The sequence below is a fragment of the Chionomys nivalis genome, chromosome 17 (genome assembly GCF_950005125.1).
Source record: "Chionomys nivalis chromosome 17, mChiNiv1.1, whole genome shotgun sequence".
In the NCBI taxonomy this organism is placed as follows: domain Eukaryota; kingdom Metazoa; phylum Chordata; class Mammalia; order Rodentia; family Cricetidae; genus Chionomys; species Chionomys nivalis.
The window spans coordinates 56496339-56510939 of NC_080102.1; the positions used below are offsets into that span (position 1 = coordinate 56496339).

General features: G+C 49.9%; 1 protein-coding gene across 3 annotated transcripts in view; it reads right to left on the bottom strand.

Moving 5' to 3' along the window:
- Nckap5l (NCK associated protein 5 like) overlaps positions 1-13405 on the bottom strand; it is a 34220-nt gene extending 20815 nt beyond the window's left edge. For 2 of the 3 annotated variants that reach the window (XM_057792208.1, XM_057792206.1), the window contains exon 1: positions 13278-13405. The gene's annotated coding sequence lies outside the window, so the exon portion shown is untranslated. Of the gene's footprint in view, positions 1-11452; positions 11745-13277 lie in introns of those variants that run through there. The other variant, XM_057792207.1, reaches the window with a different exon arrangement.
- Between the last annotated feature and the right edge of the window lie 1196 nt (positions 13406-14601).

Here is a 14601-nt window from a genome sequence, read left to right on the forward strand (position 1 = left end):
GATCTGTCTGCCTCTGGAGTACTGGGACTAAGAGTCCAGCTAGGTGGCTGTTGTTGTCATTATTATTATATATTTTTTTTTATCTCCTCTCTCCTGCCCCCCCCACCCCGTCTCTCTCTCCTCTCCTCCTTTTGGTGAATTTGTGAAGATCAGCACTGACTACCAGAAGTAGCAGTTTCTCTTCTACCGTGTGGTCCTGGGTATCAAACTCAGGTCATCAGGCTTGGTGGCAAGTGTCTTTACATACTAAACCTTCTTACTAGACCTGTTTTTACCTTTACATAGGCAGCATGCATGCATGTGGAGGTCAGAGGAAAACTTCTGGGAGTCAGTTCCCTCCTTCCCCACCAGGTTCCCAGAGATCCAACTCAGGCTTAGTGTCAAATCCTTTACCAGGACAAGCATTTTACTGCCTTAATTTTTTTTTTTATAATTTATTTACTTATGTATATGAGTGCTCTATTAGCATGTGTGATGTGTGAATACCATTGGTTAATAAAGAATCTGTTTCAGCCAGTGGCTTGGCAGAGTAGATCTAGGCGGGGGCGGGGAGGGGGGAATAAACCGAATGCTGGGAGAAAGAAGGTGGAGTCAGGGAGATGCCATATAGCCATCAAAGGGGAAAGATGCAGAGCTGACAGATGGAACCTTGCTGGAAAGCCACAGTCACGTGGTGATACAGTGATTGATAGAGATAGTTCTAGATGTAAGAGCTAACTAGCAATACACTTAAGCTACTGGCCAAACATTGTTGTAAATAATATAGTTTCTGTGTGATTATTTCAGCTCTAAGGGGCCGGGAACAAATGAGCAGTCTTCCACTTCTCATGTGTGCCTGAATGACAGAAGAGAGCACTGGATCCCATTATAGATGTTGTGAGCCATTATGTGGGTGCTGGGAATTGAACTCAGGACCTCTGGAAAGTCAGTCAGTGCTCTTAACCACTGAGCCATCTCTCCAGCCCCCACTGGCCTTATTTTTAAGAGAATGAAATAAATATTTGAAACTCTTAGTTCTAACAAAGCATGGGAAGGTTGGCGATGCTTCCCGGACACGCATTTCTATCCTGCCACAGGTCTAAAACCAACAGTCTGAATGAAGCCCGTGAAACTAGAGACTAAATAAATAAAAGCATAGAGTTCATACACCAAAAGGCTTGAGAATCACATTTAGTTGTTTTATCCATTTCATTCTACTTTTGCAGTGTTGGTGATCAAACAAAGGGATGAGCACTCTACCACCTGGGCTGCTGCACAGCCCCTGAGCATCACCTGTCTAGGGCTGAGAGGAAAAGCTCAGTTTATCACTGTTACCACTACCTACAGGGGGAATGACGGCTAATCTGAGAAATTCAGCTCTATCTATCTATCTATCTATCTATCTATCTATCTATCTATCTATCTCTATCCATCCTTCCACTGGATCCTCTATCTATCTATCTATCTATCTATCTATCTATCTATCTATCTATCTATCATCTATATCTATCCTTCCACTGGATCCTATCTATCTATCTATCTATCTATCTATCTATCTATCTATCTATCCATCCATCTCTATCCATCCTTCCACTGGATCCTATCTATCTATCTATCTATCTATCTATCTATCTATCTATCTATCTATCTATCATCTATATCTATTCTTCCACTGGATCCTATCTATCTATCTATCTATCTATCTATCTATCTATCCATCCATCCATCCATCCATCCATCCATCCATCCATCCATCTATCCATCCATCTATCTATAATTTTACAGTAGCTGAGGCTGGCTTGAACTCCTAATTCTATGCCTGGCGAGAAGATTCTTAGAGGACTAGAAGAAATGTCATGGCAGGAGATCAGAGATTAGCCTGCTGCTGGCTTTTTACCCTCTGGGGATGCGGGATGGGCAGCTGACAGAAGTCTGAGGAAAGTGGAGAAAGAATGGTAATGAGACCAACCCGGCTGGAGGCCTTGATGGGCCCAGGCGCAGGGAAGAGTAGGTAAGCAAAGACAGCATCTGTTCACCGGCTGCACTGTTGAAATCTCCATGCTAGTCGGTAACGACAGATTCAAGGCAACCCCTATCAAAACTCCAATGATAATTTTCACAGAAACAGAAAAAAAAGTTTATGTGAAATGATAAAAGACTGAATAGACAAAGCAATCTTGAGCAAAAAGAACAAAACTGGAGGCTTAACTGAAAATTCTACTCCAAAACTACAGCAGTCAAAACAGGATGGCGACAGCATTTAAAAAGAAAAAGCCCCACAGAACCCATGGGTAAGGAGTTTGGGGATTATGATGCCTCAAACAAAAGTAAAATTAGGCAGACAGGATCATATTAAACTAAAAAGCTACACAACAAACTGATTAGCTCATTAGTAATGCAGGAAGAGAACTCAGACAGTGGGAGAAATGCTTGCAGACCACACACTTCACAGGACTGACACAGGAGCGTAAGGGCTGGCTATTCCTCACAGGGCCCGGGCTGGAGCCCCAGCACCAACACAAATGCTTACAATGATCTGTAATTCCAGTTCCAGGGGATCTGACATTCTTTTCTGTCTTCTTTGGTCATCAAGTACACAGTGGTACAGACAAGACATTCAGGCAAAATCCCCATAAATATATAAGAAATTAAAATGAAAACATTTAAAATATAGAAAGAACTCAACTCAAAGTAAACAAATATGCCCTAATTTAAAAGTGGGTAAAAGTGGGCTGATGAGATGGCTCAGTGGGTAAAGGTGCTTGCCACAAAGCCTGACGACCCGAGTTCAGTCCTGAGAACACAAATAGATACTAAAAACAAAATTAAATAGACAAAGGACCTGAAACGGCACTTCTCAAGAGATGTTCAAATGACCAATAAACATATAGATGATGCTCACTGTCACCAACCACCCGGGAAATAGAAATTGAAACAGAAGGAAACATCAAGTCCTATTATAATAGCTTTACAAAAACAGTGAAGGATAAGTGTTGACCACTGTGGAGAAGAGGGGCACGGCTGGGAGGAATGTAACTGGTACAGCGCTTCCTGGAAGCAGAACAGAGGTCCTCCAAAATATCAAAATAGAAATACCCGCTAACCCAGCAATCCCATTACTGAGTACACAGCTGCCAGACATGAAATCACAAGTCAGAGCTGTCTGCACCCCTGTTGACCGCACATCACACACGATAGCCAGGCTCAGCCTCCTACGGATAAATGTCAAACCAATCGAGACACACAAACACGCCGGAATACTATTCAGTCTTAAAAATGAAGATCTTCTCATTTGCCACAACATGAAGAATCTGGGGACATAAGGTTAAATGAAGTAACTCAGGTGTACAAAGATAACTACTATGTGCTCTCCTTTATATGTGAAACTGGAAAAAGTGAACCGCATAGAGTTCGGAGTAAGATGGCAGTTCCCAGGGGCTTGAGGACGGTCAAGTACAAAGTGTTTGCACTGATCAAGCTGTACCAAATTCAGTTACATAGGCGGCAACGCATATGCTAATTAGCTTGATTTAGTGACCCTGAAAACACATCAAGCTACCGTGCTGGGCTGGGCCTGGTGGCACAGCCCTGCAATCTCAGCTATTCAAGAGGTTGAGGCAGGAGGATTGGAAGTCCAAGGCCATTCTGAACTACAGACTGAGGTTATGGCCAGCCTACCCAGGCGAGGCCCTAAAACTCTTAGCTAGCATCTGTAAGGCCCAGCGCTACAACAGCAACAACAAAACCAAAACAACAAAAAATACACCGTAAACTGGGCGACCAGCACTCAGGAGGCTGAGGCAGGTGGATCTCTGTGAATTCAAGGTCAGCTTGGTCTACAGGGTTCCAGGACAGGCTCCAGGCCTACACACAGAGGAAACCCTGTCTAGAAAAATAAAACAAAACCAAAAATGGTGTCTTACACCCCAAACGTACATATCTTTGATGGTTGACCTTTGTTCCCCTGTGCCGCAGAAGTGCACACATGAGAAAGGGGCAGGAAACTGGGTGCATGCGCAAACAGATGACTCGGTGCAGCTGGAACTGACGGCGCCCAAAGTGTTTTTCATGTTCTGATCTAGGGAACACTGACTCTTCTCTCGTTCCTGGGTAGGAGCCAGTATTTTTTTAAGTTACTGGTTATGGGATGGGGGACCACAGGAGTGTTTGCCGTCACTCACACATGAAGATTTGGGTTCGTATCCCCAATACATGCATACAAAGCAGGCATGGCCACATCATGGCCACCTCTACCTGTGACCCCAGCACTGGAAGAGTAGGGATGTGTGGATCCCAGGAGCCCTGTGGCAAGCCAGACTAGCCAACACCAGTGTGCTTCAGGTTTAATGAGAGAACACGTGTCAAGGGAAGAAGACAGAAGCGACAGGCAGAAGGCCTAGGAACATGCACCTGCACACACAACAAAGGGGGAGGGGGTGCTGGGTGTAACCAGACACATGCTGGGGCTTTCAGGAAGGCCAGAGGTAGAGGCCTCTGGAGGTGGCAGCAAACAATGACCACTGCCCTTAGGTGACAGTGCTGGATGGCTGCTCAGCTGATTCAGGTTCCCTACGGTTCCAGGAAAGCTGGTCAGAGAACCTTCTAGCTCCCCACACTTGACCCCAGGGTCCACTCCTCTGAGCTCTGTACCCAGGTCTCTTTGTAACAGGAACAAGCTCTGACCAGCCCTCTGCACCCAGTAGCTCCAGTGAGCCAAGCCGAGATGTCCCCTCCTAAGCTGGCAGCTCAAACCTGGAGGGGACTGTAGGTCACTTCCCCGACAGTTGCTCCTTCCCATCTGCCTATAAACGGAAGTGACCTGAGAAGAGACTGAGAAAGCTATGAACACCTCTGGGCCTGGATTTTACTCTCTGTGAAGTAGGAGTGAGCCCTCTTCTTCATCTCTCCCAGCTGGGTACATAAGGTTGGTATCATGGAAAGGGCTGTGGATGGGCGGATCCTCTGGACCACGAAGGACGGATGGTGTTGTGTTTTGTGTGCCACTCATGGTACCTTTGGGAACTAGCAGCTGCTTTGAAGGCTTTCCAGGAAAGCATTGGGGGAGGAGAGGAAGGGACGGCAGAGCCAAGAGTGTTCGCAGCCTTCTGGGGAGGGGGTGCAGGAAGTGAGGTGCTGTCTACAGAGGAAATGAGAAGCAAACACCCCCGAAGTTCCCTTAAGCCGCAGGGAGGGAAAGCAGGCTTCAGCTTCAGCAGAACTGTGGGCCCAGGATTGGGGAAACCGAAGGTGCAGCCCAGGGTCGGGGAGAAAGGAAAGAGAAGGGGAGTCTCTGCCTCGGACACAGAGGAAGTCAGGGGCCGAGGACGTCCCCACACTTGGGAAGTGGAGAGAACAGAATCACTGAGCCAGGCTGGGAAAGCCAGCTCACGTGGTGCAGATCTGCGGCCTTGGCCAGGCGCCTGCTTCCAGCAGTGCCCAGCCACACAGCTCGGCACGTGCCTCCGCTCACACGAATACACACCAAGCTGGGGCAGGTCTTGCGAGTGCTTACTCTTCCAGTACGTGCCTTTTCTTTAGAGTTGACACAGATTTGTAATGATTTATGGGGTACAGTGTCCTAACGCAATCCATGTACACAGTGTGACAATCACATCAAGGCTGCATGCGGCTTTTCTTTGCAGCCCGCCTCACAGCTGCATTTACAAGTGTTCAGTGGCTGATGAGTGTGGACTTCCTTGCTAGGAAGCTCTAAACTATCTGCTGGCTTTACGAGTGGCCTTGCATGGCTTAAAAACTCCTCAGCAGCTGGACTGGACGGGAGTCCTGGCATCTGAGTGAAGATCAGCATTTGGCCAATAAACTCTGACCGTCATTTGCAGTCCAGTGAGGGAACCTGAGGAGGGGGCATGGCTGTATTGTCTGTAAACAACTCCCCAGGAAATCCTCAGTTTCAGGGTGAGAGTATAAGGAGTCGGGGTCACTGAGAGGTGTGGTTAGGGGTGGTGTTCTTTAGGACGAAATTAGTGCCCTTATAAAAGAGGCCATGAACTCTTTTGCAGTGGTGGCTCACGCCTGCAATCTCAATACTCAGAGGGCTGAGAAAGATTACCAAAGTTCAGGGTCAAGGTCATCTTGGAATACAGTGAGATCTGTTTTGAACAAGAACAAAAACAAAACAAAGAGGCCTTAATTACAGCCTGGCTCCTCAGGCCTCTTTCATCTTTCAATGTCTTACTCCTGGAGAAACCTCTATGCTTTCCAGCACAAGAGAACACAATGACAAGGCTTTATTGTCGAACCTGAAATCCATCCTTTGCAAGATACTGAATATTTGCACAAGCTTGATCTTGTACTCCTCACCTCTAAAGTTGTCAGAATGAAATGTGTGTTGCTTGTAATATCTGAAGTTCACGTGACTTTGCTATAGCAGCCTGTAGCCAGAGGCCTGGGGAACCCCTCCAACACTCAGAGGTTGCTAACCAGTAAGAGAAAAGACGCACAGCGTAGGTGAAAGAGGGGGAAAGAGAATACACACTTGTGTGTGTTTGCTTTTGTATAAAGAAACTCTGCAGGGGCAAGCATCACGACACACGCCTGTACCACTAGCACTTGGGAAGCTGAAGCAGGACGGTCCTGTTGCCAGGTCAGGTTAGGCTGGCTACACCGTGAGGTCAGCGAGAGACTCAGCTCAGTGGCAGGGGATTTGCCAAACACAAGCCAGGTGCTTGGTTTGATCCCCAGCAAAAACAAAACAACTGGATGATTAAGTGAGAGACCAGTAAGATGTTATCTATGAGAAGGGGGGGTGAGGATGAGTAGTTCTCACTGCATGCCTTTAAAAAAACTACTGATTTTTCAACTTTGTAAAAAAAAAAAATTCAAGTGAAAAATAAAACTCTAGGCTGTATGTGTGGTGGTGGAGCACCCCTTTAATCCCAGCACTGAGGAGCCAGAGGCAGGCAAATCTGTGAGTTCAAGGCCAGCCTGGTCTACAGAACTAGTTCCAGGACAGCCAGAGATACACAGAGAAATCCTGTCCCAAAACAAAAACAAAAAACCCCAACCAACCAAAATTCTCAGCTTCAAATGTAGCATACACCTCTCATTCTATGACCCCAGTACATGGCTACTTAATACCAGCTCTAAAATATATATATATATATTTTTTGAGACAGGGTCTCACTATGTAGCCCCATTATGTAGGCCAAGATAGCCTCAAACTCACGGGGTGCTAGAAGTAAAGGCATGGCCACCATTCCCAGCTTCAGAGATGTTATAAGGAGTCTGAGGTTGGGTACATGTCTTTAATCTCAGCATTTGGGAGGCAGAGGCAGACAGACCTCTTGAACTCAAGGCCAGCATCACCTTGAAGAGTTACAGAACAGCCAGGGCTACGTAGAGGGACCCTGTCTCAAGGAGTCAGCGGATGCAGAAGGGGAGAATAACCCTTGCCTGGGACATGTCCTTAAGGCCCTGGGTCCAGTCACCAGCACCCCAGAAATAAAACATATACAAGTGGAGAGCGGCTCACACATGTCCTCCACTACTTGGGAGGCTGAAGAAAGACTACAATTTTGAAGTCATTGCGGGTAACATAGTGAGTTCCAGGAGGCCAGCCTCAGCCACAGAGTGAGCCTCTGTTTAAAAAAATAAAATAAAAACCAATTAAAAAAACAAAACAAAACTGCTTGACCAAATGTCCTTTTGAGACCGAGTCTTGCTAGCCACCCAGGCCCGTACCATCATTATGGGCTAACCAAGTTTGTCCTAAAGCTTCTCCCAGCTGTGTCCATCTATAGTCCTGCACAAAGAAGAAGAGGAAACATCCCAGGAGCAGGTGAGGCAGCCTGGCCAGATGTGTGTGGTGTGTGTGTGGACTTTGTCCATGAGTACCAACGCCTTGGCTCCCTTCTTCCCCAGGGTAAGAGGAGGCTTCTGTGTCCCTGGTCTATGGCAGCACTACTGAGACTGGCGAGAGCCACTTCTACCTGAGTGAGAGAGAGCTATGTGCCATCTAGACCGGCAGTTCTCAGCGGGGGCCCAGACCCCTGTGAGGGGAGGGGTCAAACGACCCTTTCACAGGGGTTGTATATCAGATGTTTACAATACAATTCATTACCGTAGCAAAATTATAATTATGAAGTAGCAACAAAAATAATTTTGTGGTTGGGGGGTCATCACAACATGAGGAACTGTATTAAAGGGTCACAGTGTTAGGAAAGTTGAGAACTTGATCTTGACCCTTAGGAAGGAGCAAAGTCTAGCCAGATAGCAGAAGCAGATGATCCTCCAGTCTATACAGAACTTGGGGGCCAAGAGGTAGGAAGTTGGTCTAGGGGAGACTTTTGAGTCAGGTGGGAATAAGATGGGCAAAGGACTTCTGGAAATGTCCAGAGCTGCTATGGGCAGTTTCTAGGGGGAATGTATCAAGAGAGCCCTGCACAAAAGGACCAATTACAGCCCCTGTATCAATCCAGCTGGTGTAAAGTGAATCAGTCTTTGGAAACTTTGTCCCTGAGGACCCCAGGAGTTCCAGGGTCTATCACAGCCTCCCCCTGGGGTCAGAAGCAGATTTAGGCTGAGAGGGAAGAAATGCAGCCAGCAGCACCTACTGCTCAGGCCCTGCAGGCAACAATACGAACACCAGCTGGGTCAACCCTCCTTTTAAGAGAGCTGTTTAAAGACAGACAAACAAACAAACAAAAGCAGTGTTTGAGATGGAACCCAGGGCTTCTCAAGCCCTTTACTACAGGGTTATACCCCTGACCCTGCAATTTTTGTTTTTTAAATAAAAAGCTCCCAGAGCTCAGGGGACCAGCACAAGGTTCAGGATGCTGTGCCTAACTGGGTTCTGCCAAGCACCTACTGGGTTTTTAGAAATCAGTAATAACAGCAATGATAATTCACCTTAATAACAGCCTGCCCCCCTCAGACCTCTTTTATCTGCGTAACTCCCAGAGCTGAGAAAAACGGTAATTACGGAGCAGGGCCACACCCCAATGATGATGTGTTATTAATTTAGGAGTTCTGCTGGGAAACTGAGGCCCAGGGAGAAGGATCTTGCTCCAGTGGAGCTGAGCTGCTGGGCAGTTGGGAACTGGAGGTCCCGGCTACACTCCTGCAGTTTTGGGAGACGTTCTAGCGAAGTGCATTCACTCCACATGTGGGCGAAGCGAAGATGGTGCAGACAGACCGGATACTTGTCCAGGACGGGGTGGGCAGCCCTGGGTGCAGACAGACCGGATACTTGTCCAGGACAGGGTGGGCAGCCCTGGCAGGGAATTAGGGCCTTTGTCTTTGAGTCCCTGCTCTACTCTCCTGGAGTACAGGGAAGCAGGCCAACGGTTGCCTGAGCCATCCCTAGACGAGGGGTCACAGGATAAGAGGGGGCTGGAGTTCCATAATTGCACATCACAAACACAGTACAAGAAGAGGCAATGAAGTGTCAGGGGGTGGGGCAACTGGCAGCTGGGTGTGGGAACCTAAGCAAGAGCAAGTCAAGAAATGAGGAGTCTAGTTCAGAACCTGGCATCTGTAAGGCCCTGGGTTCACTCCTTAGCACGGGAAAAAAAAAAGTCACTGAAAAACCCAAGCTTCTTGTTGTAGCACCCACCCACCTTTGGGATGGTCTTCTTCTCGCAGCAAGTGGGACGCGCAGAGGGTGCCCCTGCCAGCCTGACACTCAGGGGTGGGTGGGAACCCACAGCAGAGCTTTCCAACTTGTATCCAAGGAGGGAAGCAGCGAAAAGTCAAACTGAGACAGCAGATAACAAGATTCCACAGCTATGCTCATAGCCTGCTGTGAGCCTAGCACCGTGCTGATGCTGGAAACAAAAGCAGCTCACGGGGAACGAGAACCATGGCAGGAAGCCATCCACGATCTTGCCTTCTGCTGCTCCAGTGTTTCTCCAACCAGTCAGAAAGCTGCCCAAAGCACTAGGGGAAGCCTAGGCTAACACTCTAAATTGTTCAGTTCAAGAACTGGCTTTCTTTGATTTAAGCATAACCAGCTCTCTCGTGAATGAGAGACTACGGCAGAAAACCATGTAAACCAGAGGCCCGAGGTTTGAATCCCACCTTGGGCACTCACTGCCCCATGAATCACTTCCTCTCTGTCAGTCTCTCCGTTTGGGGTGGGGGTGTTGAGACAGGGTCTTACTATGCAGCCCTGGATATCCTGGAACTCATGGTAGTCCAGGTTGGCCTCGAACTCACAGAGTTCCACCTGCCTCTGCCTCCCGAGTGCTGGGATTAAAGGTCATGGGCCACCATACCCAGCTCTGTTTCCCCATTTTTAACTTGAAAGTGGGCCTCGGATTAGATTTTTCTCTCGGATTCCTTCCAGCCTGTGGAGGCTCTACATTGTTTTGATGTGGTGGCAGATCTCAGGTTGATTTGCATAAATTTGCATGCTCAATCAAAAAACTCCAAACTCCAAGTATAGAAAATCCAATCGCTCTATTAGCGCAGCCAGACAGGCTGGAGGGGCTGTCAGGTTCAGGAGAGGGTTGTCAAAGCAGAGAGTGATAGGGGTTTGGGGGAGGGGCTGAGGGAAGCAGGAGAGAGAGAGAGAGAGAGAGAGAGAGAGAGAGAGAGAGAGAGAGAGAGAGAGAGAGAGAGATTGAGAGATTGGGCAATGCCAGCGATCGCCCTGGTGACTCGGGTCTGCACACCAGGGCCCCTCACCCCTCACTCAGGCTGATGTCCTTTCCCCTCCACAGGGCCCCCGAGCTGACCCTCCTCACAGCCATTCCGCCATTCCTCAAGATGGGATTGCCGCTTCTGCCTAGCAACAGCTGCATCCTTCAGTCTGATAGGAACTCCACCAGTGACTGCTTCTGGGAAACTGACCTCCCTGGGAGTTTCCATTATCCACTTCAAGGGCTTCACAATGGCAAGGAACGTTTCTTGGGTTTTAACCCACAAGCCTTCAGTAGAAGCTCACTCACCTAGGGTAGCGGGGCTGAGGCTAGAGGGCTCCCCGGACCCAGGACAGGGGACAGAGTAAATGACAATGCAGGAGACTGTGCCAGCCCAGGGCCTCTTTAAGCACCACAATCTCCAACAATATTCCCCATCACCTGGGAGACCAAGGATGAAAATAAACAAGAACATGAAGCCTCGTGGCTCATGGGCTGGAAAGCAAGTCCTAACCTGGAGTACCAGCGTCCTGAGAGAGCCCTACCTCAAAGAGGTAAGGGGGCTGGGAAAAACAGGGCTGTGGCCGCGTCTCCTTGCTGCCTTGGAGCTGGGCTGAGCACAGAGGAGCAGTGTGTAGAGCCCGTAGGTAGGATGGGCAGCAGCAGTGGGGCCCTCCTTGCCCTCTTCCCACAAGAGGGTGGATGAATGTGCTGGGCTCCCTGGCTCAGATCCTAAGACAAGTCCCAACAGCTGAGATGCAAACTGTCTCCTGGGAATCTGCCTACCCCGCTGGCCCTTGGCTGCCTCCTCCTCTCCCTCAACCCCTCCCCAAAGATCCAACCCAAAGCCTGGCCCAGTCATGGTGTCTCACCTTGATGGGTGGGCCGAACCTGAGCCAGCAGGAGTTCATATCCCAAGGCGGCAGGGTAAGCAGAAAAACACTATTTACAGGCAGAAAAGGGTTCTGTTCTCTCAGTCCTAAAGTCCAATCCTGACACACTGTGGCCAAGCATTTTAGCTCTCTTAATGGAGTCACCCTGATGGAGGGCCTCTCTCCCCTCTCCAGGGATTTTTAGATCTTTCTGGTCCTACTGTTGAGTTCCAAAGCTGAAGGCAACTGAGCTCCAGAGAAGCAAACTATCTTGCTCAAGGTCAGAGTAGGCTGGAAGCGCAGGGCCAAAGCTCCTGACTCCAGCCATCTTGACAGCAATCCAGTGCCCACACACAAACCTTCTCTGCTTCCTTCTCTGCAGCCTGGGCCAGCAGCTCCCTGTCTAAGACTGGAGCTGGTGGAGGATACTATAAAGTCAAAGGCACCTTAGGTACAGACCACAGGCGCTGGAAGCAAAACCAAACAATCTCTGTGAGGATCCCTCTCTTGACAAAAACGCTCCTGGTTTCTCTGGAGCAAGAAACCCCATTCATCTCACACTGGGCTTGGGGTTCAAAATCTGAGAGCCAGGCTCTCAGGTCAGAACTGGGGGGAGTTGTCTGTAAGATGAAAGAGGGTCTACAACAAAGCAGTTGTGCAATGTTCACTTCCCTTCAAAGGACCGGGCACACAATGGTTAGACAGATTCTTTCTCCATGGTTCCTCAAACCAGTTCTGGTCCCCGGCCTCTGTCTCCAACCACTTCCTCTGGCTGACAATTGTGTAGAAGCAGACACGCTGGAGAAGGGAAGAGCGAGTTTGTGGACATGGGAATAAGAGATTGCCTTTAAAGCTAAGGAAGCCCTCAAGCCTAAAACCACTGGCTCCTGAGGAGGGTCTTTAAAAGGCAGCTGCTGGGCAGACTGGGTGGCTGAGCCCTTCGGAAAGCCAGACCTATGGGGAGGTGAAGGCCTTCTGCGCCCTTGGGACAGCGCCAAGGCTAGGGAGACAAGAGGGGCCTTCCGCCCAGGATGTAAAGAGAGAGTTGGGGTCCCAAGAGCCGCTTTCCCGGGCCTGCTAAACCAAGGGAATATCAGGCACTGACAAATTCTCTGCATTTTTTTTTTAGCACCCCAGCCAAAAACCAGAAAGCCTTTTCTTTTGGGGCTGCCCTGTCCCTACTCTAGCCCAGCCATTCTCCTCCGTCAGCCTCTATTGAGCAGGCAGATTGTCGGGTTCTCTCCATCCCATAGCCCCTCAGAGCTTCAGTAGGGTTGTTCCCAAGAAGACCCGGTCACTCCGCCTTTCCCCGCCTCCCCCACGCCCTACAGCCCCGGGCCACGGGGACTGGAAGGAGTACGAAGGGGTGCCCCAGGCTCCAGTCTGCGCCTGCGCTCCGAGGGGGGGGAAGAGCCCCCTCCCTCTGCAACCCAGCACCGCTAAACAGTACCGGGACCGTGGGATGCCGGCAGGGTGGGATGCGCAGTGGGGGCAAGGTCAGTGCTTTCAAAGAGGGAGGGAGACCCGCCACCGGAACATCCCCCACTCCCGAAAGTTTCCCTTCCGGGGCCACCGAGTGTGCGCGAGGATGGCGCTAGGGGCGGGAGGGGGTAGGGTGGGGGTGGACAAAGTCACAACAGGACCCCTCCTGGGAGAGTGCGGCGGGAGGGACGGGCAGGCGACGAGGTGTGGGCCGGAAGCCTCGCTGCCCCTTCAAGCCTAAAATGCCACGAGAGCCTTTCATTCCCCACTCCCCGGCCCCCGCCCAGGACGTACGGCCCCCCCACCTCACAGTCCGTTAAATGCCAAACAGGCCTGAACTCACCGAGATCAGGTGCTGAGCTGGGCAGGCCTGGTCCGCCGGGTCCATGGCCGCATCTCGGGTGGGTGGGGGGGCAAAGAAAGGGGGGTACCGGAGCCGCCTCTTGATGTCAAGGTTTTAAAGGGGCCAATGAGCCCCGCCCCTCGCCGAAGCCCCGCCTCCATCCTCCCGCGCAGCCAATCCAAGCTCAGCCTGGGTGCGCGCCCCTCCCAGCTCTGTCCAGATGTTCCCAGGACGAGAGCTAAGTCGGCCCGGCCGGCGCGCGCCGCTTCCGCCCGCCCGCGCGGGTGGGAAGGGCCTCCCCTCCCCCTCCGCGGCGAAACAATCCTCGCCGGGCGGGAGCTGACCTGCCAAACCTTCCCAGGGCCGGGGTTGGGAATGACAGACTTGGCCGAGTGGGGCTGGAAAGGGGGCATTTAGAACAGAGAGAACTAAGTAGGTTCCCGCGGGCCCACGGGCATGCGCGTCTGCTTCTGTGGGTCTGGGCGTGCACGTGTATGTGGTTGAAAGCGTGTTTGTAATTTGCCTTTCTGCTTACGTGTTGGGTGTAAATCTATGGGAAGAATCCTGAGTGTCTCCTTGGCCTTAAATGCTCCCGTCGCTCTCTTCTCTAGGTCGGGGTCTTCCTAGATACCCAGAAACTGGGTGAGGAACAGTCAGCATTGTGGAAAGCAATGTAGGTTTAAGAGGCAAGTCAGACCTGGGTATGATTGCTCACGCTTTTTAATCCTCACACTCGCGAAGCAGAGGCGGGCAGATCTCTAGTGCAGAAAAGGATATGGCCTTGATTTTTAGCCACTTCCGACCGGGGAAGAGGGAAGTGCAGTTCAAATCGTTGGAGTAGAGAAAACAAGCTAATTAACTCACTCAGGCCTTTACATCCTAAGAGCTCAGTACCATTCTCACGGGTCTATTTGTTACGTTGTTGAGACAGGGTCTCTATATAACCCTGGCTAACCAAGAATCCATAATACAGGCCAGGCTGACCCCAAACTTCCCGTGATCCTATAGCTTCTGCCACCATTTTGGCCCTTAACAGCTTTCTTTTTATTCTGTGAATAATTTATAGCCTTCACAACCTGCCCTGTACTGACTGGCATGGATGTGCAGGTTCTGAACTATATCACACATTGGACACAATGTATATTTTACTAAAATTGCTTCTGTTTGTAGGTGTACAAGATTAGCCTTAAAGTGGAATGAGTCCAGTAAAGGAACATAAACCATAAGGGAACATAAGGTGGTCTGGTTGACTGAGATTAATCTAAGAGTTCCTCTCTGAAGAAGGCCTCTTACTTAAAGTGGGATTCTAAAGACAGAGACCTGG